Consider the following 26,199-nt stretch of genomic DNA (forward strand, 5'->3'; position numbering starts at 1 on the left):
TGATTTTCAACATTGACATTTATTTATATTTTTTCTGAATCAAAATCTAGAAAACGGTTGCCGACTTGTTCCCGGTTTCACCTGCTGCCGTCACGTTTGGCCACAAAAAAAGGTTTCTCTACTTCTGTTCTACTGACCACTTCTGTTCTACTGACCACTTGTTGCAACACATGTCACATTTGTCCAGCTCTCCGTGCTACCTACAAATGTCAAGGTAAACAGACTTCACTTGGCGACACGTCCTGTTATTAAAATGTCAAAACGTGCGCATACGAGACCTCCCGAACATAACCTCTCTCTAAAACTCCTCCTTAGCCTCATAAAGCAGTGTCAATTTCATCCCCATAAATGTTAGTTGATGCAAATGAAACAAGAACCCTAATCCAATTCAGGAAGCGTTATATTAAATGACGATGTGAGAAAAGTGCCATTGATTAGCTGTGTTAATGAACGGGTCGTAATGATAACGACGATCTCTAATGGTGGTTGGGGGCGGTGGTGGGGGCGAAGGCGTGAGTATGAATATCCCCAGATGGTTCTTTTGTGAAAAAAACAAACTGCGATTCCTTTAATTAAGGCCAAATTTCATTACAAAGATTGGATGTGTTACAGAGGGCCAGACAGCAGACAGACAGGGGTGTGTGGGGGGGGGGGGGGGGGGGGTTAACAGAGTCATCTTGCTACTCAGGACAGATCGCTGGTTCAGGCCCCCACCCGCCAGTAGCCTCTTTGTAGACCGTGGACTGGAATGAGGAACGGTATCAAAAACTGTTCTTCACTTCGTTCCATGCATTACAACGAGCCTGTCCTCCGACATCTACCTCCACCAGCCTCCCCTGACTCCCCTTCTATAGGGAGGGGGTCAGCTGTCATGCAGTCCCTATTCATTGTGATGAGTAGATAGGAATCATGGGGCTGGTTTTTCGTTCATTCACAGCATATGAGTAGAATTATGTGATGCTGACAGGACACATACTTAGTACTAAATATGAATTACGACATGAAACCTGCCGACTGTGCATGATCTGCTGAGCTGCGGTGATCCGTCACCGTTGACATTGATTGGTCTGTGTGTGTGTGTGTGTGTCTCAGACTACAGGAATGACCATAAGCGTCTGACCTGGGGATTACCTTAGTTATCTAATCTCCAATGAGATGAAGGGTTTATGCGGTCGGACCAATTACCAGCAACGTGAATGGAGACCAGGGTTTCCATTCGTCGGTAATGGCCCGCTATTGGCCGATAAGAATGAATAAGAATAATAAGAGAATAATAAGAATGAAACACTGATAAATAGAGTCTGGGGGAAGAAAATGGACGCGAACCCGAACAGACCCGTGGACCAAGGACGTGTCGTCCATATAAGCATAGTAAGCAGTGCTTATCCAACGAAAAGATAAAAAAGGACAGTGAAAATATTAATATAAAAGTGCATGTAACCGTTTGTTTGTTTTCATTAAAAGAGTCGTATTTTAGGTCCCAGCCAGAGCAGCAGAGTCATTCATTTTGGCGCCACCTGCAGGAGTAAGCACTCGCTATTCTGCTTGCTTGCATTGCGTTGCATTATAAGCACTTCTCTCTCTGCTTTCCCTCACGTACATTCGAATGCGTGAACATTTATTTTTAATTTTTTCCGATGCCTCAGCCCGCTGTTTAATGTGGCCAGGGTAAGCATGCTTACCAGCCAATCAGTAGTTCGTTCATTCCGATAAGAGCTACTGATTGGGTCTTATCACTTTCAAGTTCACTTAACATTTCACCTTACTTTCTCTCGCCCGGCAGAATAGCTTATGCTAGCTAGCTCAAACGATCTAAATAATACTAATCAATAAGGATAACTTGCTTGATTTTGTGAATATGGACATTACTGTCAGCGACCTAAAGGGATTTCGTAGACTGGACTGGACTGGAAAAACACAACTACTGGCTAAAGGCCGCCCGAAGCCACCGCTCACCAATCTTCACACCCAGAAAGGGAGAGTCGCTAGGGGCTACAGCAAGCCTGGTATGAGCGGTTTATATGATTTATATGATTCGCGAGGCTGGTGGCGATCTGCGCTTGTTTATATGGTTTGAGTACTGCTGTACTGCTGGTTATGGCTCCTTATTTAAGACTTCCTCTGCTTTTACCTTTGAATGTAGGCCTGTGCCGTTGTGTTTGGAGAGAGAGCTGCTTAATCAATCGCTGAGATTGAGGCCTAATGTCGCTGTCCGTGCCAGTGGTTCTGGACCAAAAGTGTTTGAGAGAGATAGAGAGGGAGGGTTTGTGATGTGATGTCAAGTGCCTGTGTGACAAAAGTGTAGAAAAGAAAGTGTGTTGTGAGTTTACTATGGAGATGGAAACGGTGTGTGTCTGTGTTGTGCGTGTGTGCGTTTGCGATGTTGAAACTGGACTTGTCGATTTCAGCAGGTTGGCTACTTGAAAAGATCTTGGTTCAAAAAAGATTGAACAATGAGCACCCCTGATATAGTCGAAACTGGCAACTGTTTTTTTTGTTTTTGGTAATCTGATCACAAAGTGACCCTACAGTTAATTAGCGGGTTCTAGGGCATCAAAATTGCATTTCCTTGAAACTGCGTTCACTGATAGCGTGTATGTGTAATTATGTGTATTTCTATATCTTATGCTTAACCAATCTAAAAGCTCACGGCACGTGCCTGCCGTGGACAGTCAGACCCGAAACGGAGCGGTGAGCGAAGACACCCCCAGAATCTGACGGGTCTGGTGGTCAGCCCGACCAGAGCGATCCAACATAATTATGTCCACATGTCGGCAACCAATCAAAATGTTCTGACTTTTATTTTTGAAACCCGGAAAATACATTTCAACGTTGTTGAAAATCACAACACAAATTCGCTAGTCAAGCCAAAATACTGCAATGCAGTATAGTAATCCCCACTGCTACCTAGCTAGCTATAACACTACTTTACATTGTTAGCAGGCTCACAAAACAATCTGTCTTAGTTGACTAGTGATGCATCATTGAGTTTCATTGGTATTCACATTTTTCGAAAGGAAAGTCTGAACATTAAATCGGATGCCCACATGCGGACCAAAACACTAGAACGTGTCACATATAGTCTCAACTCATTTAGCAAAAGACCCACAGACTGTCTGTCATCTACGTTTTGGGAGACAGACATTCTCTCTCTATATGTATATGTTTTTAGGGCATTTCTGCTTTATTGGGATAGCGACAGCAGAGACTGACAGAAAGGATGGGTGAGAGAGAGGAGGGATGACATGGAGGATAGGTCGACAGCCGGAATCGAACCAGGGACCCTGCGATTATGTGGTATGCACCTTAGTGATTTACGCCGCCCAGGCGCCCACTGTGAAGGAATATTCGGATAATGTGACACACAGTTAAAGACTTTACACACGGTCCACAGTGTGCCAGTTCACACACTCCGAAGAGGCCGTTTATACATAGCTACAGTATAACAGATTATCCATTTACCTACAGTATAACAGATTATACATTTACCTACAATATAACAGATTATACATTTACCTACAGTATAACAGTGGAGTAAATGATGGAATGATGCCATGATGAACATAACTGTAAAAAAAAAACTAAATATGATGACGTGACGGTTTTTGAAATGTTTGATGTTATCGCGATAAATAGCTAAAATGATGTGATGTTCACCCTCCAGGCGTCTGTACGGGGCGGGGCTCAAGGTTGTCACAAAGTGCCCTCCCTGATGGTGTATTTTTATTTGTTATCATTATGGGTTTTTTTCATCATCATCATCATCATCATCATCATCATCGTCATCATTTATCATCATTAAAAACAGGGCAGTATCCAGAAGTATCTTTGTGATAGTGCAAGGCCATCCTTGAGCCCGGCCTGTGCACGTGCCTGCGCACGCACACACACACACACACACACACACACACACACACACACACACACACACACACACACACACACACACACCTGCAACCATCACTACATCTGAATAGGCTGTCTGTTTAAATCCCACCTAGTCTTAAATGGCTCATCATGGGCAGAATAGTGGAGCAGCTGTTTAGTAATCTGGTACACACACACACACACACACACACACACACACACACACACACACACATACATACACACACACTGTACACACTACTATCCAAATCCCTCACTCTGTGGCTTATCAGCAGCACCACTTCATTTCAGCGGGCCTGGTCATTAACCTGCCTGGTCTGCCTGCCCACCGCAGCTCTATCACACACACACAGCACCAGGACTGGACCTGCAGGCTGGCGCACACACACACACACACACACACACACACGCATATGCACACAAATATGCACGGATACACACACACACACACACACACACACACATGTGCACACAAATATGCACAGATACACACACACACACACGTGCACACAAATATGCACGCATACCCACACACACACGCACGTGCACACACACACACACACACACACACGTGCACACAAAAATGCACGCATACACACACACACACATACACCCACACGCACACACAGACACACACACACACACACACACACACACACACACAGACACCCACATACGCACACACACTACTGATGTATGCCAATAAACTCTCTGACAGGGGCAGAATTCCTGCCCAGATGCACAGATTAGAAAGCCAAAATAATAACATTATAATAAGTAAATCTAATCATGGAGAGTGGTTATTAGATGGGTTAGTTATGGCTCATTTCCAGTGCTTGGCCTGAAGTCACACACTTATATTTTTTTCCATCTCCATTGGCACTGAGAGGTCCGCTCACACTTCTGGTCCACAGAGTGAGTCAGAGGGCGGTGCAGTCACATCCAACACATCAACACAACATGTTGTTGTTCCTGTTGTTGTTGTTGTTGTTGTTGATCATACACATGATTGGTTAGGGGGGAAGATAGCTCTGGTTAACATCCAAATACTGGCCCAAGACTGACACACCCACTCCTCCTTTCTCCTCTCTCTCCCTTCTCCTCCTCCTCTCCCTCCACTCCATCTCCCCCCTCTCCTCCTCTGTCCTCTCTTTCCCTCCATCCTCTTACATCTCCCTCCATATACACTCTCATCTTGTAATCCTGACCTCTTCACTTTCTCCTCTTTTCACCTCCTCCCTCTCCTCCGCCTCCTTCTCTCCTTCTTGTCTTCTCCCCCCTTTCCTCTTTTCCTTTCCGCTCCTCTTCTCCTTCCCATCCTCTTCTGCTCCTCCTCTCCTTCCTCCTCTTCCTCCTCTTCTCAGCAGTGAGGAGTGAGTGAGTTCACACCCTACATACTACAACCTACACACTGCACCCTACATACTACAACCTACACACTCCACGCTACAATCTGCACCCTACACACTGCCCACTACACACTCCACCCTACAATCTGCACCCTACAATCTGCACCCTACAATCTGCACCCTACAATCTGCACCCTACAATCTGCACTCTACACACTGCCCACTACAATCTGCACCTTACACACTGCACCCTACAATCTGCACCTCACACACTGCACCCTGCCTTAGTAGACTAATGGTAGTTCTGTTATCGCCTTGGGGGAAATTACTGCTGCCTACTAAGTGCCCATAGACTCACACACACATACGCATACACTCAGACACACACACCGACTAACATGAACACACATACATATTCACATTTTATACATGAACACACACACTCCTCAAAGCATATAAGCATAGCTATATTTACTCTCTCTCTCTCTGCCCCATTTCTTTCACACAACAACTCCCACACCCCCTCCTTCCCTACATTCTCTCTCCCCCCCCTCTCTCTCTCTCTCTCTCTCTCTCTCTCCCTGGTCTCTGTCTCTCTGGTCCTGATCCCAGAATGACATGCACCCAGATCACCCCCCCAAACCAAAGACATAATTGCGTTGGCTGACCAAAAGGCTTAGCAGAGTGACCCCGGCCTGCCGACCTCTCCGCCTCTCTACCAGGCCAGAGAGAAGGGGACCTAAAAATAACGGCACGTGCCACGGAGCAGCACGCCTCTCACTGACTGAACCCCCGGCCACACCTTCACGGTTCACGGAAGGACAGAGAGAGACGTTCGTCGGTCCCCAATCGTTGGTGTCAAAACACTGTGTGATGAGCCGAGGCGAGGCCGGGGAAGACAAGACGGCTTGACACACTGACAGCTCTCTCTCTCTATCTCTTTCTTTCTTTCTTTCTCCCTCCCTCCCGCTCTCTCTCTCCCTCTCTCTATGTTTCCCTCTCCCTGCAGAAACACTCTTATTGATCAAGTTTGGTCCGAGAGACTCAAAGGCCTTCAAACGGACCGTACTGTACGGACCTGTGTCTAGACATCTACCTGTGTCAGCCTAGACTTGAAAGGAGGTGTCCATCTACTGCATCACTGAGATTGAAGAAGGGGATGGGGGATGTTGCTACTGGATCTGGAGTCAGATAGATGAATGCAGAGTTTGGTAGATTCATGCATAGTTTGGTAGCGTCATGGGTTGTTCAGGAGATTCATCGAGTTTGGTAGATTCATGTGTAGTTTGGTAGATTCATGTGTAGTTTGGTAGATTCATGTGTAGTTTGGTAGATTCATGTGTAGTTTGGTAGATTCATGTGTAGTTTGGTAGAATAATGCAGTTTAGAAGATTCAGGCGCAGTGCTTCATAGGTAGCTCAACGTCTCTGAATTGGTGAACTTGCTCCTCAAATTATAATATCCCCCACTGGCCCTCATCTTTGACGGTGGTGGTGCTGCTGGTTGAAGCCATGTTCCAGGAGGCGCGGAAGGAGGAGGTCACATGTGTGTGTTTGTAACACAGAGGGTCTAAGATGGAGGCTGGGTACCAGCTTGTCAGGGAGGAAGCCACAGTACACTGTTGAGGGGACACTTACCTCAGTGAGGTGGGGGTTGAGGGGACACTTACCTCAGTGAGGTGGGGGTTGGGGTTAAAGCCACACTGGTTGCAGACGGTGGAACGGCACTGGGTGCAGGTGTTGTAGTTTGGCACGGCCGGCGGGTTGGTCAGCTGCGTGGAGGTACAGACCGGGCACAGCTTGCTGGTGGGCATGGGGGCGATCTGGGGCACGGAGTAAGGGGAGGTGGGGGCGCTTCCGCGGTCCGGCGACACCGAGGGGGAGCGCCCCGTCCTCCCCGACCTCCCCAAGTCCACCTGGAGGTTCCGTCTGGAGGCGTGCTGGCCGGGGCTCTGGCCTGGGCCCTGGTGACCCATCCCTGGACCCTGGTGACCAGAGCCCGAGCCTGGGCCTGAGGAAGACTGCATCTGCCTGGGGCTGGGGCTCTCGTGGGTGGCCAGTCTGTAGGGCTCGGCGGCTCGCACCCCTCCTCCACCACCACCACCACCTCCTCCTCCTCCTGCCCTACTGTCTCCATAGCCAGGCTGCATCCCGGGTTTAGGACTCCCCATCGGACTCCTGTAGGAAAGAGACACAGGAAACAAATGGGAGTAAGAAACATGACTCCCCACCTCTCCTTGGTGGATTCAACTTTGAACTGCACAGCGACTGTAACAAGACATGGACATCTAGCCTACACCAGGGGAGGTAGGCATCTGAGGTCTCATGTTTGATACCCTTCCTATGACCGATCACAGCAGCTTCAAGTCCCATCTGCTTTCTCCCACTTTCCTTCCCAAAACCAATGCAACATGACATGTATCTTCTAGTCAACTTCTAGTATTATAGGAGACTACCAGGGATGGCTGAGGGAGGGAGACATGGGAGGAGGGGCTCGTTGTAATGCATGGCCCAGAATTAGAGGATTGGTATCAAACACGTGTTTCATACCATTCCTCATTCCATTCCATCCAAGACAATGAGGCCGTCCCATCGATTTCCCCTGGAAACTACAGACTATAGGCTAGGTCTCTGGTGGCCTTGCTATGGAGCGCTATGTATGGAACATACACTGACTATAGTTAGAGTTGGGGTTGGGTGGGGTTGCCTATTATTTTCTGTAGCCTACACCTACATCTACAGTACCCTTACATACCCAGTGTGTGTTTTCCAGTCGATTAGGATCCTTGTTATGGCTGTGTGAAGGGAACACAATTATACAGGTTGACATTATCAAGGTTTTGTCAGAGGCATCTTTGGCAAACAATGTCAGGGCCTGGCTAACCAGGTAGAGAACTGATATCAAGATAGTGGATGAGACAGGAAATATTGTAGTGTTGTTGGAGCCCTGCTAACAAGGTGTAGTTCTTAAACAAAGCCCTGCTAACAAGGTGTAGCTCTTAAACAAAGGCTAGCTAACAAGGTGTAGCTCTTAAACAAAGGCTAGCTAACAATGTGTTGCTCTTATCAAAGGCTGGCTAACAAGATGTAGCTCTTAAACACAGGCTAGCTAACAAAGTGTAGCAGCTTGTATGCAGATAATGAATGAGAGAAGGAACAGTATTGAGCAGTAAATTGAGGTGAAGATTGAGTGTGGATGTGGAGATTGCGGCGTGCCAATAGGCTCTGTGCACCAATGTAGTTTTGAACATCCGGTTTTCCCAAAGGCCAGCATATTATATATTATATACATTAATGTCACTTTCTTTCGAGTCTTCAAGATCTGCCTAAAATAAACGTGAACAATGTCCACCGGATCGTGGATGCCTGTTCCTCTGATCCCAGAAGCAAGCAGGAAAAGGGATTCAAATTATACTTATCGAGCTATCTGCACAACTACAAGGGCAAGTAACTAACTTTATCGTTAACCTGGCGGCTTTTTTAGCTAACGTTAGTTACCGACAATGTTAATTTATAGCTTTGCTGTTTTTTGTGTGTTTTTTTTCCAATACCCATCTATCCTGAGCAGTTGATTTGATTAACCACGAAATGTCGGCTGCACACCTTGGTGTGACAGGTCACCGAAAACCCTGCCCTCCTGATTTTGTGCAGCCACTGTGCAAAGTGGTGGAAGTTCAAAAAGCTGTTGAAGCTGAACAAAAACCCATTAAAGCTGAACAAAGTATCCTATTTTTTCGTAACTGCAGCATAGCACTCATCTTGTTGTTGTTTGTGGCGATGGGGACAAGTAAAACCGGAAACTGATATGCTGGCCTTTGGGGAAACTGGAAGTTTAAAACTACACTTGCTCACAGAGCCTATTCTTGGTCTCTGCTCTCCTCGCTTCCTTCTCAAAACGCTTTGGAGGAGAAGATCCAAGGTTCCTCTGAGGTATTCTCAGACAGTGCCTTTTGAGAAGATAGCAAGGAGAAATAGAGAGACTATTGGGACGCAAACCCTGTTTCCCTGTTTTAGATAGTCTGTATGGTTGGTGCTTGATTAGGGGAGTGACTAGGGGACTCACTGCGCCTGCAAACCCTAACCCTAAACTTAACCAAATTCTTACACTAACCAGAAAACCTACCAACCCTACTTTAACCACATTTCAACCAATTAGACAATTCAACATCAGTTTGCAGGCCCACAGACTCCCCTTACTTTCTCCTGTTTCAGCACCGGTAGAACAGAAAGTTCACACTCTGTTTCATCTCACGTCTCCATCTGGCCTTCAGCAAATGAACGAGCCCTTGGAAAACATCAAGTACAGCCGGTCCAATCAGCATCAAAACTACAGGTTCGGTTCGGTTTTCTTCGGTTTGTTTGAAGGTTGATCCAATCGCTACAAATGAGGTTTTTTTGCGCCATGTCCCAAGGCCAAAACGGTTCAGCGAAGGAGGAAGGTCAGACTGATATGTGAAGTGAAATAGAGTGAACGTTTCTATCAGGATCATTCCATCAGGCTAGTGCGCACCAGACCACCCTGCAGTGGAGCAACACAGATCTGGAATAGTGTTGAATCTGAATCAGAATGAAGTCCTACCAAGTATTTAGTCACATTACAACCAGAGTCATATAATATCTGTATATGTGGCTCTAGTGACAATACATGTAGGCTTTGGACAGTGTGATTGTGTCTTGGATGTGTGTTTATATCCACGAATGAATACTAGAGTTAGAGAGTAAAAACACAATTTAAACCAAAAAACACTCCTGTTTATTTGCATAGAACTGCTACAAGCTACGAGACAGCCCTAGGAAGCTACGAGACAGCCCTAGGCCATCCAAAGGCATCAACAAAGAAGTCACTACAAATGGAAGAAAGCTGAGAACTCACAGAACTACACCAACATATTTCCCCCACCTCGGGGAAGACACACTGATACAAAACACAACTCATCTGGGAACAGCACAAATGCTCTTGATCAAAGTGAACAGCTAGGCTATTTAACCGTAGCTAATCATTTGCTTGAGTTGTTTCATGCAAGTTTGGACAGAAATGTTGGTGGAGGATTATTAGCACGCATGCATTTAGCAACAGCCTGAGTCAATATAAGACATTAGCTGCTAGCAACGTCTGAATGTCACTGCACACAATTATGTGTGCAAGTGCATGTGCTTTTTTCCTTTCCTCACATTGCGGAAGAAACAGACCTCTAATTCTGCCCATGTCCATACAGGGTGGTAATAATCTACACTAGACATTTAGACATTTTAGATGCCACAGACACATACTATTCAAAGGTCCTCAGAGATTTTTGACATGATCATCATCCTCAAATGTGAGATGAGAAGACACCATGCTAAATGTAACATCCTCCTCAACACCTGCACTCTTCTCCCACCCTCCTGACACATACACACACACACACACACACACACACACGCACACACACACACACACACACACACACGCACACACACACACACATGCACACACACACTAAATCCAACATCCTCCTCAGACCTTCCCTCAGCCTCTGTGGAGGAACACCTGCACTCTTCCCCACCCTTCTGACACACACTCACACTCACACTCACACTCACACTCACACTCACACACACCTTCACTCTGCTAGCGACACATCCTGGAGCTGAATTCAAAGTGAGAAGCGTATCATTTCCACCCAGAAGTAGTAAATCCTGCCAGGATACAGCTGTGGGGACTGTCCTCGAAAAGAGAAATAGAAATGTTGAAGAGAACGAGGAGTAATGACAGAGGAAGCGTTTGTTACGGAGGCCAGGTCTTTCACGGCTGAGAAGGGGGTGTTTGTTCCCTCCGCCGTGACAATCTATCCACAACAAAGGCTGCCGGGGGGGGGGAGTCTGAGGTGCTGCTGGAGAACCCTGAACAACATTTATTGTTTCCTGCCTTCCCTTTACAGGGCAAGTTTTCAACGTTCAATGTTCAGCATTGAAAAAGATGGAAACAGTCACATCCACACAAACCATACATAATCGGTGTAATGCAGGTGGCAGGCATGTACGCACAAATGCACAAATGCACACATACACACACATAAACACTCTCTCTCTCTCTTTCTCTCTCCCCCCTCCCTCTGCCCCCTCTCTCCCTCCATCTTGACAGCTTAGAAAAGTTCAGCTTTTGTTTGTTGTTACAGAGAGCAGTTCAGATGAGCTCCTTGGGGGGGGGGTCAACAACCTGAAGAGACTCTCAAGGTTCCCCTCGTCCTGCTTCACACAAGTGCTTGAGGAAGTAACCATGAAAGAAACACCCGCTGTCAGACTGACAACACCTTCAGCTCCATCTCTCTCACCTCAACAGACAGAAGAAAGGAAGGTGTGTGTGTGTGTGTGTGTGTGTGTGTGTGTGTGTGTGTGTGCGTGCGTGCGTGCGTGTGGAAGGAGAACAGAGAGCAGCGGAGACACTCAGAGTGTGCTTGCCTGTTAGCCTGTTAGCCTGTTAGCGTTCGACCATTAATTCAGCCATTAGCAAGGTCCACTGCGTGGGCAGAGCAGGGCTTTGTGAGGGTGTCCAGGAACAGAATACAAGCCGTGTAAAAGAGGTTGTTGGATGGCAGGGGCTGAGCCTGGACTCACACGATAACACACACATCTCGTAGTGACTCACAGAAGACGGGGGATACACACACACACACACACACGCGCGCACACAAGCACACACGCACACAAACATTTTCTCAAAAGGAACCCCCTTTCTCTGAGTGTTTATAGAGCCACCCGAGCGTTTCCTTGGGGTCATTTATCAACGTTGCGCAGGAAGTTAATGACTCCGAGAGCTGGCCTTCTCTTCCTCGGCGGTGTAACAGGGAGTTAGATGAAGGGTCGCCCATTAGAGAAGGGGGTGTCACCTTTTGCTGTTACAGCTGAGTACCCTGGTTCTGGAGATGGCCTTCTTCTCCAATCACAGCTCAGCTGGCTCCTCCAATGATCACGGCCGATCGCAAGGATCCTGTTCTATTCTATTCTAGAATTAGTTTTCTAGTTTTTGGGGGGATTATTGCATTTTTGTCTGACAGTCTTGTGTCATCGTAGCCATACGTGTATCTACTATAATCATAGAGGGAGTAGACAGGGTATATACACTGCGTTCCAAATTATTATGCAAATTATATTTTTCTCAGATTTTCCTAAATAGTCGATGCAAATGACAATCAGTATAATTTTCAAGTCATCAACCGTTAGAGTATAATTCAAATTGTATTGAACAAACCTCCCAATGATAACAGTATTTTTTTTTTAAATAAAAAACTCAAAATGCACTGTTCCAAATTATTATGCACAACAGAGTTTCAAAACATTTTATAGGTTGTAAAGAACTAAAAATGGTAATTTGATGAATTTAGGGTTAGGAGGTCATATTAGGAGGTCATATTTACTGAAATCAAAAGCTATTTCAAACAAAAACATCTTAACAGGTCAAGTTACATGTTAACATAGGACCCCTTCTTTGATATCACCTTCACAATTCTTGCATCCATTGAACTTGTGAGTTTTTGGACAGTTTCTGCTTGAATTTCTTTGCAGGATGCCAGAATAGCCTCCCAGAGCTGCTGTTTTGATGTGAACTGCCTCCCACCCTCATATATATTTTGCTTGAGGATGCTCCAAAGGTTCTCAATAGGGTTGAGGTCAGGGGAAGATGGGGGCCACACCATGAGTTTCTCTCCTTTTATGCCTATAGCAGCCAATGACACAGAGGTATTCTTTGCAGCATGACAGTGGGCTCAGAAATACATGAAGACTAATTTCCAAACAGTCTTGTTTACTGATGAGTGCCGTGCAACCCTGGATGGTCCAGATGGATGGAGTAGTGGATGGTTGGTAGATGGCCACCATGTCCCAACAAGGCTGCGACGTCAGCAAGGAGGTGGCGGAGTCATGTTTTGGGCTGGAATCATGGGGAGAGAGCTGGTAGGCCCTTTTAAGGTCCCTGAAGGTGTGAAAATGACCTCGGCAAAGTATGTAGAGTTTCTGACTGACCACTTTCTTCCGTGGTACAAAAAGAAGAACCGTGCCTTCCGTAGCAAAATCATCTTCATGCATGACAATGCACCATGTCTGCAAAGAATACCTCTGTGTCATTGGCTGCTATAGGCATAAAAGGAGAGAAACTCATGGTGTGGCCCCCATCTTCCCCTGACCTCAACCCTATTGAGAACCTTTGGAGCATCCTCAAGCAAAATATATATGAGGGTGGGAGGCAGTTCACATCAAAACAGCAGCTCTGGGAGGCTATTCTGGCATCCTGCAAAGAAATTCAAGCAGAAACTGTCCAAAAACTCACAAGTTCAATGGATGCAAGAATTGTGAAGGTGATATCAAAGAAGGGGTCCTATGTTAACATGTAACTTGACCTGTTAAGATGTTTTTGTTTGAAATAGCTTTTGATTTCAGTAAATATGACCTCCTAATATGACCTCCTAACCCTAAATTCATCAAATTACCATTTTTAGTTCTTTACAACCTATAAAATGTTTTGAAACTCTGTTGTGCATAATCATTTGGAACAGTGCATTTTGAGTTTTTTATTTTATTTAAAAATACTGTTATCATTGGGAGGTTTGTTCAATAAAATTTGAATTATACTCTAACGGTTGATGACTTGAAAAGTATACTGATTGTCATTTGCATCGACTATTTAGGAAAATCTGAGAAAAATATAATTTGCATAATAATTTGGAACGCAGTGTACAGATATATACGCACATAGACTAGACCTGCACATAGACTAGACCTGCACATAGGTCAATGAAACACAGTAGACTAAGAGCTGTTCTCAGTACAGCTTAGAGAGGGAGCAGAGACACTCAAAAGACCTAAGAGCTGTTCTCGGCCTGTGTGTGTGTCTGTGTGTGTGTGTGTGTGTGTGTGTGTGTGTGTGTGTGTGTGTGTGTGCGTGCGTGCGTGCGTGCGTGTGTGCACGTGCGTGCGTGTGTGTGCATTCATTCATTTGTGTGTGTTTAAGTCAGTGAGCCAGATTAGCTTAATGAACCCTAATGACTTGAGTGGACAGAGGCCCGCGTTCAAGCACCATGACTGTTCTCCAGCAGAGAGAGGCTAACGCTGTAGCATATTCTTTTTCTTATTGGATTTCCCCTTTTAGTTCAAAGCATCGAAAAACCAAATGGGCCTCGTAAATTTCGCCGGAGCCTCACCATATTCCTGGCATTTCAGTTTTATCGCCGCCCCCGCACACGCGGACACATCTGCTCAGCCAGATTTAGCACACAGGAACATGCGTGTACATCATCCAGCTCATGTGCTGACACATGAATAACAGCACACACACACACACACATGCGCACGAGAGTGCACACACACACACAATTGATTCCCCCACAGCTGTTACCTGCACATGTCAGTGAGAGAACACCTTCTATCTGCTTCCTACTGTTAGATACACCATTAGTGTTCCTGTGTGAAACAGACCATGCACTATGAATCACAACCACAACCTTGCACACACACACACACACACACACACACACACATACACATAATACAACCAAAATATTGCAATGCAATGGATTCGGTGAGTAATACCCACTACTCTACACTAACTAGGTAGTAGTGGGGATTACTCACTGAATCCATTGCATTGCAATATTTTGGCTTGACTAGCGAAGGTGTCATTGATTTTCAACAACGTTGACATTTATTTACATTTTTCGGAATAAAAGTCTGAACATTTGTTCCCCCTTTCACCAGCTGCCGTCACATACACACACACACACACACACACACACACACACACACACACACACACACACACACACACACTCACACACAGGGTGCGAAATAAGGGGGAGCTCGGGGAGCTATAGCTCCCCTAGTGGTGACATGAGCTCCCCTGGAAACATGGTTTGTGAAATTTTGGGGGAGCTCTAAAATATTCCAAATTGCGATGGATTTATTCCAAGTTGTGACGGATTTGACCTGGTGTAATATGATTTGTAGAGGCATACAATCTATTTTGATGTTGGTATTAGGTATATACAGTAAATGATGTATAATAGCCTATATAGCCTACATATAGGCCTTTATTGGCTACTACTATGCGACAGTAACAGAGCGGGGTGCACTGACGCTGAACGCCTCATAGTGAGAAGTAGGTGGACAATGCGTGGTGCTGAAATAGCCGACATGCGGTGTGTGGTTTGAAAAAAGTAACGCCAGCTCAGTAAATCATTCAAACTTAATGTTTACTTATAGGCTACGTGAATGTGACTGCACCACACATGTGAACAGTAACAAAGCAAATGCAGTTTACTTTTATGAAAAACATTGACAACTAAATCGGCGCAAAAAAAAGAAAAAGCTGAATCCGCTTAGCCTATATGCTCCTGAAAAACATTTAATGACAGAGCAAACACGCTACATTACTATGGATAATAATTACAATGAGCCATTCATTAAAAATAGAAAAAATAATATTAGGCTATTAAATCTCACTTAATGAGAAAACTGGCATCTCCCATCGGTCACTATTTGTTGGCTATCTGGTGATATGGACGTCTTTGAGTGTCTAGAAAAGCGCTATAAGTCTAATGTATTATTATTATTTATTATTATTATGGACGTCACTTTAAACGGCAGTTCTCAAGGTTTTTACGCACCAATCGATTCCTCTAGTCCGTCTTTATCACATTCATTGACGAAAAGGACGACTCGCATGTATAGGTGGAAGGGAACATTCATTGTGAGCACGGAACATGTGAGTCTCTCACAACGGCTTTGCATTGATGAAACCAGGTAGGATGAACGTATAACTCGCTGTCCATTCCTCTTTAAATGCCCTGTTTTCACCGTCAACTTTCCTCTTTAGACCTTTGGAGAGTGACATGATGTTTCTCTTGCTAGCTAGCAGGTTAAATGTTTAGCTAACTTCACCCGGCACCAAACAACCAATCTAATAATAATGTGACCTTGTAAGTCTGGGAGGAGGGGGGAATCATTATCAGAATAAAACTATGTTAAATAATTATTAGAATAAGTTAGGCTGCGATACATCGTCAGTCCACACATTTATTATTCAAAACTATGGAAAAGGGTGAAACTACGTTGTTGAGAATCACAACACAAACTCGCTAGTCAAGCCAAAATACTGCAGCGAAATGGATTGGACTGTTACCTAGTTAACTAGAACACTACTTTACATTGTTAGCAGGCTCACAAAACAAGCCGTGTTAGTTGACTAGCGATGTGTCATTGATTTTCGACAACGCGGAAATGTGTTCACATTTTTCGAAAGAAAAGTCAAAGCATTAGAACGTAGAACGGAAAATCGCACGCGCGCTTTGCGCACGGAAAGCCACCGGCCCGATTTGGCCTTTTTTTTGTTGTTGTTGGTGAGGATGTTCTGAAATTCACCATCAAAGCAAGACTGCAGGTATTACCGACCAAGTACAATCTGTCCACCTGGTATCCCCACACTCACAGTCCATTCTGTTTAAACCATCAGGATTCACAACACCTAGAGTCCATTGCACACATAACAAATGGATGTAATGCATACAAACACCTGTACATAGCTCGTCATGACCGTATTGTGGACATTGTGTCTGATACAGTACAAAACATCTTACCATCTAGCGCAGTTATGTACAAGCATGCCAGAGTGTTACCAGAGTGGTTTGGTTTTGCCAATGATGTTTTTTCCAACATCCCAAATACACCTGATGTTATCTTTGTTGACACCAGCCACAAGGAGGTGCTGATTATAGAAGTAGGCTGCCCCTTTGACCTGTACATGGACCAGACTTTCCAGGGCAAGTATATCAAATACCAACCACTACTTGGTACGATAACCAGCTTTGGGTACAAGTGCAAATTCAGCATACTTGTATTTGGAAGTCTGGGCCATGTATATAAATGCACCATGAGGGGTCTGAGAATTGCTGCAATGACTAAAAGAAAGGCCAAACAGGTTGCCAAATTTTGCTCTGTCTCAGCTATTATTGGCAGCTTGGCCGTGTGGAGAAGGAGGTGTTATGTGTATCCTTAAGTGTTCAGTGCTGCTTAGCCCCGAAATATTTGATTCCCTGTTTGTATAATATAATTTGTGGAACCAAATAAAGTATTCAAATGTGTGTGTGTGTGTGTGTGTGTGTGTGTGTGTGTGTGTGTGTGTGTGCGTACGCGTGTGCGTACGCATGTGTGTACGGCGGTGAAAGCACCCCGCTCTGATAAATGAGTGCTTGTGTGAGAATTGATCACTGGGAGAAGCCATGCGGCTGAGGGGGAGAGGGTGTGGGGGGGAGGGTGTGGGGGAGAGGGTCTTCTCTCCGTGAAGAATCACCCTGCTTAACATTCCGCTCCACGTCAGAGTGCCGACCGGAGGGCCCGGAAAAAAACTCTCCTTTACTCTGTCATCTCCCTCTTCTCCTCCTCACCTCCTCACCAGGTCATCTCCTCCTCACCTCCTCACCAGGTCATCTCCTCCTCCTCACCACCTGCACGCTGATACACCACCGGCCAGCACACTCCTAGGATCCCTGTATACTCTCTAGTGTACTCTATGTACTCTCTCTAGTGTACTCTCTCTATGTACTCTCTCTATGTACTCTCTCTAGTGTACTCTCTCTATGTACTCTCTCTAGTGTACTCTCTCTATGTACTCTCTCTATGTACTCTTTCTAGTGTTCTCTCTCTATGTTCTCTCTCTAGTGTACTCTCTCTAGTGTACTCTCTCTATGTACTCTCTCTAGTGTTCTCTCTCTATGTACTCTCTCTAGTGTACTCTCTCTAGTGTTCTCTCTCTATGTACTCTCTCTATGTACTCTCTCTATGTACTCTCTCTAGTGTACTCTCTCTATGTACTCTCTCTAGTGTACTCTCTCTATGTACTCTCTCTAGTGTACTCTCTCTATGTACTCTCTCTATGTACTCTCTCTAGTGTACTCTCTCTATGTACTCTCTCTATGTACTCTTTCTAGTGTACTCTCTCTATGTTCTCTCTCTATGTACTCTCTCTAGTGTACTCTATGTACTCTCTCTATGTACTCTCTCTATGTACTCTCTGGTGTTCTCTCTCTATGTACTCTCTAGTGTTCTCTCTCTATCTACTCTCTCTATGTACTCTCTCTATGTACTCTCTCTATACTCTCTAGTGTTCTCTCTCTATGTACTCACTCTATGTACTCTCTAGTGTTCTCTCTCTATGTACTCTCTAGTGTTCTCTCTCTATGTACTCTCTAGTGTTCTCTCTCTATGTACTCTATAGTGTTCTCTCTCTATGTACTCGCATTGTGCTAAATCGACGTTGATGCGCTACATCAATACCAATGCGGTGCATTGGTATTGCAAAAGGTACGGTGCTTTCCTAACAACAAGCCTAACAACAAGCCGTGCTTTCCTAACAACAAGCCGTGGATAAATGGGAACATCAAGAACCTTCTGAAAAGGAAGAGGAGGCTTTTTAAGGCAGGGGACACTGAGGGAGCCAGGGCCGCTCAGAAGGAGGTGAAGAAGGAGCTGAGAGCAGCCAAAGAGGAATACAGGAGGAAATTGGAGGGCGGGCTAGTGGCCCACAGCTCCAAGGAGGTGTGGAAGGGTTTCAAGAAGATCACGGGCCACAAGCAGCCACATACTGTGGTGGAGGGGACCCGAGAGCATGCGGATGACCTGAACTGCTTCTTTAACAGGTTTGACCAACCATCCCCCTGTCACCCCCCACAGCCCCCGACCCTCTCCTCCCCTCTCCAATGTACCGCACCCCTGGCAACAGTAGCCCCCACTCCCCCTGACCCCCTCACACCCCAGCAGCAATTGCCTCCCCCTACCAACACCAGGAGCCAGGGAGCATGCTTCACACCTGGAAACACCTGTACTCACAGCTTTATAACATCTGAGCAGGTGAGAAAGCAGCTCTCCAGGGTGAATGTGAACAAGTCCAGAGGTCCAGACAACATCAACCCCAGGGTTCTGAAGGTGTGTGCTGGAGAGCTGGCGGACACATTCCAACATCTCTTCAGTCTATCTCTAAGACTGAGGAGGGTGCCACAGCTCTGGAAGACCTCTTGCATCGTCCCAGTGCCAAAGAAGGGACGGCCCAGCACCCCAAACGACTACAGACCTGTCGCCCTGACACCACAGGTCATGAAGATCCTGGAGAGGCTAGTGCTGCAACACCTTAAGCCCCAGGTGAAGGACTTCCTGGACCCCCGGCAGTTTGCATACCAGGAGAGCATGGGGGTGGAGGATGCCATCATTTACATGCTGCACAGGGCCTACACACACCTGGAGAGGCCACAGAGCATGGTGAGGACCATGTTCTTCGACTTCTCCAGTGCATTTAACACTATCAAGCCATCACTGCTGGCTGACAAACTAGCAGTGATGTGTGTGGAGGACTCCCTGACGGCTTGGATCCACAACTACCTCACAGACAGACGTCAGTATGTGAGACTGCAGGGCTGTCAGTCTGAGGTGGTGGTGTGCAACACCGGTGCCCCCCAGGGAACTGTTCTGTCACCCTTTCTCTTCACCCTCTATACCTCCGACTTCCAGTTTAGCTCCGACCAGTGCCACCTGCAGAAGTTTTCTGATGACTCCTCTATCGTCGGCTACATCACAGACGACAGGGATGAGGAGTACAGGGCCCTGGTGGAGAGCTTTGTGCAGTGGTGCGACACCAACTACCTTTTGCTTAACACCAGCAAAACAAAGGAGTTGGTGGTGGATTTTAGGAGGAAGAAAAGGACCCCAGCCCCCATCACCATCAAGGGGGTGGAAGTCGAGAGGGTGGACTCCTACAGGTACCTGGGAGTACAAATTAATAACAAACTGGACTGGACTGACAACACCGAGGCTCTTCTCAGGAAAGGGCAGAGCAGACTGTTTTTCCTGAGAAGGCTGAGGTCTTTCGGTGTCTGCAACAAGCTGCTGCGAATGTTTTATCAGTCGGTGGTTGCCAGCGTTCTGTTCTTCGCCGTGGCCTGCTGGGGTGGAAACATCTGTGCCAGGGATGCTGCGAAGCTAAACAAACTGGTGAAGAAGGCCAGCTCTGTGGTGGGGACCGGGCTGGACAGCCTAGAGGTGGTGGCAGAACAGAGGATGGGGAAAAAACTGGCGGCCATGCTGGCCAATCCCTCCCACCCGATGTACTGCGAGCTGGCGGGGATGAGGAGCAAGTTCAGCCACAGATTTGTTCTCCCCCGTCAAAGTACAAAAAGATTTGGACAGTCCTTTGTTCCAGCTGCACTCCGACTCTACAACCAGGCCCTGCAGGGTGGGGGAGACCTGGAGCTGGAACTTTGGAACTTGGAACTTTTTACTTATTGAGCCTGCACTGTTTTATGTATTTTATTGAATGTTTTCTGTCTGCCCTAACTGAGCTGTTTGACAACAAAATGTCCCCATTGGGGACAATAAAGGTTTTCAATCAATCAATCAATCATGGCAATTTTTTTTACTTTTTACTGCTTTTCTTTTTTTTCAGGATCCAGAGATCCGGGGCTATTCAGAAAACATTGGGGGGGCTACATCCCCGGACGCCCAGGTGTAACGACGCCACTGCTGGCCAGTATAGCTAACACGTTGACACCCGTACTCTCTGGTATGCAGAAACGACCGCCCCTCCGCCCCCCCAGAATGTGACAGGAGACTGTCGTTGCCGTCTACGTCGTTGTGTTCCAGTGTAGACGTATGCACAGCCACGCTGCTCACAGCCCCCCCGCCTCATCTGCCAAGCTATTACAACGGCTAGCAGAAATTAAATCTGCACGGCTGAAATTTCCCTCTCTCCGATCCTTCTGTCCTTTTTAATTGAAATTCTTATCAGTTATCATCCGCCAGAAGAGATGAATTAATGAGTATACACGTATACGGACGGAGAATAAATACATTCCAGGTAATCTATTTTTTTTTTCCCGCTCAGTGTGTCGTTGAATGAATCGCGGCGTTCAGAATCACTTAGCATTCTGGGGCAGAAGGGTATATATATATATATGCCTCATGCTGCATCACGGTATCAGCCCTATGGCAGATAGGGGTGTGTGTGTGTGTGTGTGTGTGTGTGTGTGTGTGTGTGTGTGTGTGTGAGTGTGTGTGTGTGTGTGTGTGTGTGTGTGTGTGTGTGTGTGAGTGTGTGGGTGTGTCTGCGTGTGTGTGTGTGTGTGTGTGTATGTATGGGTATGTATGGGTGTGTCTGTGTGTGTGTGTGTGTGTGTGTGTGTGTGTGTGGGTGTGTGTGGGGTGTGTGTGTGTGTGTGTGTGTGTGTGTGGGTGTGTCTGTGTGTGTGCGTGTGTGTGTGTGTGTGTGTGTGTGTGTGCATGTGCATGTGTATGTTATTCCACCAAGGATTTACATAACATATGGATCTGCCAAACGTGTGGACTGGATGAGTGGATGCACCCACCCGAGAATAGGCCGAGGGCACACTGCAATCTTAATTGCGACACACAGTGAATACGCTGAAGGCGGCTTTTTTGAAGACGAAAACAAACCATTAACATATAGATTCTAATGTAAATTTGTCATTATTTTCTGATCTCTCTGTGTTCCTTTTTCCATATTCCAAGGCCCCCATGCTGAGAGATAAGGGCTGTAATGCTCTCTCACTTTCCAACCCTTCTTCTTTGATGTCCTCAAACGCAAGCCAGTGTTTGTCGCATCGTTTCCGTCACCCCCCCCCCCCCCTCCCCGAGAACGGCACCCTCCTCCGCTGTTTGCCACGAAACATTCAGAGCTACCGTCGACAAATAGCTTGTGAGTAAAGACGCTGTCTAGTGATTAAGTAGTCAGGACAGAGAGAGAGGAAAACAACAAAATGATTGCGTAAACGTGTCGATGTGAAGCTGCATCAAAATAACGCTTCTCCCCCCCCCCACGGACTTCACCACACGTCCCACTACAGTTGTTGTGTTTGACAGGCCGGATACAACTACCACAACCACTATGCTCTGAACGGCTCTCCCTGTGAGGCTCAGTTGATAGAAGGGGTTGTGGGTTCGATTCCCGCTGGGACCATACATACCAACATGGTATGCACTCACCCTGCTCTAAGTTGCTTTGGATAACAGTGTCTGCTGTCGTATGTTGTTATTATGTGCATAGAGATCGACGGGAATCGAACCTGGGTCTTTTGGCACGCCACAAGACTTTTAGCCCTCTCAGCTAAAGCCATGGCTGAGGGAGGTAACATCAGTGTTCAGGTCGCAGGCATGGTGAGTACACATGGTACCCCAGGACCACCTCTGGATAACAACACACACACACACACACCATGGTCATACACACACACACACACACACACACACACACATACTGTAGCAGCCGCTCAGGAAATCCAATACATCCGTGTCGCGGTGAGATGACAAGCGTCTTCAAGCGTAACCCTTACGGGGGGGGTGGATGGTCCATTGTGAAGGGTGTGACAAAGGAAACTTTAGGGCACGCTTCCGGTGCGTGGGTGTCCAAGTTGCCATGACAATCCCGCTCGGCCTCGTGAACGGCAGCGCAGGTAAGTCATCGGTACGATCGGAGTGTCGGCTGATCAGACCGCCATCAGACTGTCAGTTTGAGGTATGCTAAGTGTTCATTAGGTTGAGGTACCAGGGTGTGACAAAGGAAACTTTACGGCACACTTCCGATGCGCTGAGTGTGGGTGTCCAAGTTGCAATGACAATCCCGCTCAGCCTCTTGAACGGCAGCGCAGGTAAGTCATTGGTACGATCGGAGTGTCGGCTGATCAGACCGCCATCAGACTGTCATCACACTTGAGGTATGCTAAGTGTTCATTAGGTTGAGGTACCAGGTGTTCATTAGGTTGAGGTACTAGGGGTTAATTAGGTTGAGGTACTAGGTGTTCATTAGGTTGAGGTACCAGGTGTTCATTAGGTTGAGGTACTAGGTGTTCATTAGGTTGAGGTACCAGGTGTTCATTAGGTTGAGGTACCAGGTGTTCATTAGGTTGAGGTACTAGGTGTTCATTAGGTTGAGGTACTAGAGGTTCATTAATTAATAGATGTTATGTTATTACTCATACACACACACACACACACACACCACATAAACACACACACGTGCGCTAGCAGACACACACACACCACTCCACTCCTCTCCTCTCCCCTCCTCTCCTCTCCTCTCCTCCCCTCTCCTCACGTCCTCTCCACTACTCTCCTCCTCTCCTCTCCTCTCCTCTCCCCTCCTCTCCTCTCCCCTCCCCTCCGCTCCCCTCCCCTCCTCTCCTCTCCACTCCTCTCCCCTCCTCTCCACTACTCTCCTCCCCTCTCCTCTCCTCCCCTCCTCTCCACTACTCTCCTCTCCGTTGGTCTCCCCGAAGGGTAATAACTTAATTAAACGACCTGGCTGGGCTCTATTGCTCTCTCTCTCTCTCTCATATCTCTCTCTCTCTCTTATATCTCTCTCTTAAACTTATTCATGAAGTAGTTTCCCCCCATACTGTAACTGTATATTGCAATTCATTCCTTAATCATAATTCATCTTATTAAGTCAACAAATGTGGCCCCCGGGGAATTCACTACAAAGGCAATATTGTATCGTAATAGCTTGTAAACCCAATTATGTAAATAAACCAATTATTCTGATCACATGACAATGTACAGGATCTGTCAGAGACTGGTATCAAAGGGGGAAGAGTCAGAGATCAACACACTGTACAACTACATCAAAGGAGGAGGAAGATGATGATGATGATGATGATGATGACGACGATGATGATGATGATGATGATGATGACGACGACGACGATGATGATGATGATGATGATGATGATGATGATGATGATGATGCTGACGACGACGACGATAATGATAATGATGATGATGATGATGATGATGATGATGACCCCAGTATGACCGTTAGGAGGCTGTTAGGAGACGTGCTGGTCAGAGACAGAGGGGACAGAGACAGAGAGGACAGAGACAGAGGGGACAGAGACAGAGAGGACAGAGACAGAGGGGACAGTGACAGAGAGGACAGACACAGAGAGGACAGAGACAGAGAGGACAGTGACAGAGAGGACAGAGACAGAGAGGACAGAGACAGAGGGGACAGAGACAGAGAGGACAGAGACAGAGAGGACAGAGACAGAGGGGACAGAGACAGAGGGGACAGAGACAGAGAGGACAGAGACAGAGAGGACAGAGACAGAGAGGACAGAGACAGAGAGGATAGGCAGGCGTGGAGGGGGACAGAGAGGGCAGAGACAGAGAGGACAGAGACAGAGGGGACAGAGACAGAGGGGACAGAGACAGAGAGGACAGAGACAGAGAGGACAGAGACAGAGGGGACAGAGACAGAGAGGATAGGCAGGCGTGGGGGGGGACAGAGAGGACAGGCAGGCGTGGAGGGGGACAGAGAGGACAGGCAGGCGTGGGGGGGGACAGAGAGGACAGCTGAATCACGTCCTCAGCCTTCCAGTGAGCATCAGTGTGGAGCAGCAGGCCTCTCATCCACGGTCCCCCGCCTCTCTCTGGAGGAAGAGGGGACACTGTAGCCCTCGGGGGGGGGGTGAGTGGTGTGTGTGCATACACTTGCATGTGTGTGTGTGTGTGTGTGTTTGTGCATGCATACGCTCATGTGTGTGTGTGTGTGTGCGTGCGTGCTTGTGTTTGCATGCACTCGCGCGAGTGTGCGTGTGTATGTGCATGTACAGTATGTGTGTGTGTGCGGCATTGCTCCTGTACCTACCGAATAAACTGCACGCATAATCTTGAGACATTGGACACATTCATGTGCTCTTCCTAAGCAGGTTCCATTTGTCTCCAACAGCCCCCCGTGTGACTTTCTACCAAACCGACACAACAAAATAAGATTCACATTCACCCGATTTAAGAGAGCTGTCTGCATGTGGTGAAACAAACCTCCCACAAACACTCCCTGCACCCCTGTCTCACCTCCAGCCCCTCCCCACTCTCTCTCTCTCCCTCTACTTCTCTCTCTCTCTCCCTCTCCCCATCCACTCTCTCTCTCCCTCTACTTCTCTCTCTCTCCCCATCCACTCTCTCTCTCCCTCTCCCCATCTCTCTCTCTCTCCCTCTACTTCTCTCTCTCTCTCCCTCTCCCCATCCACTCTCTCTCTCCCTCTCCCCATCTCTCTCTCTCTCTCTCTCCTTCTCTCTCTCTCCCCATCCTCTCTCTCTCTCCCTCTCTCTCTCTCCCTCTCCCCATCCTCTCTCTCGCTCCCCACTCTCTCTTCCCATCCTCTCTCTCGCTCCCCATCCTCTCTCTCTCTCTCTCCCCACTCTCTCTCTCCCCACTCTCTCTCTCCCCATCTCTCTCTCTCCCTCTCCCCATCCTCTCTCTCTCCTTCTCTCTCTCTCCCTCTCCTTCTCTCTCTCTCCTTCTCTCTCTCTCCCTCTCCTTCTCTCTCTCTCCCTCTCCTTCTCTCTCTCTCCCTCTCTCTCTCCCTCTCCCTCTCTCTCTCCGCTCCACAGTTTAATATTTCCCCCTCCATACGGCCTGGGTGAGAGCAGGCTATTTCATGCTATGTGTAATAAAGGGATTAATTTGAGATGCTCAGACTCAGAATGGCACTAAATGGGGCAGCAGTTATAAATAGATTTACCTCAGAGCCTCTAATTCCTGCAAGATTTTGGCTCCTTTTCCGCAAAAGCGCTTTGCTTCCTTCCTTCGTTCCTTCCTACTGTCCTTCCTTCCTCCCTTCCTCATCTCCTCTGAGAAAACGGCGGCCTGTGCAAAGGGGGTCACGCCGTGTATGAACAGGTAGTCCCGTTTCGGTTCTATCAGAAATGACATTTATGATGCGTGACTTTGCAGTATAACGCCACAACAATGGCTGACATTTGCAAGTGCGCACCTCCCCGATGGTGTAAAAATACTGCAGTGTCTTTTAGCAGTGTGTTTAGCTACGTTCATCAAAACAGTGGCACTCATATATTCGTCTACATACAACAGGCACCCCTCTCACTCCCAGTGGGTCGCCGACAAGCTGGACAAACCAAAGCTTCTATCTGTG

General features: G+C 47.0%; 1 pseudogene across 1 annotated transcript in view; it reads right to left on the reverse strand.

Annotated features, from left to right (window-relative positions):
* LOC308160459 (protein bassoon-like) overlaps positions 1-26,199 on the reverse strand; it is a 63,134-nt pseudogene that overhangs the window by 30,771 nt on the left and 6,164 nt on the right. Inside the window, exon 2 of the transcript in view lies at positions 6,907-7,414. The product of the transcript in view is annotated as a protein bassoon-like (transcript). The remainder of the gene's footprint in view (positions 1-6,906; positions 7,415-26,199) is intronic.

Source organism: Nansenia antarctica, assembly GCF_963989245.1.
Source record: "Nansenia antarctica genome assembly, chromosome: 6".
NCBI lineage: Eukaryota > Metazoa > Chordata > Actinopteri > Argentiniformes > Microstomatidae > Nansenia > Nansenia antarctica.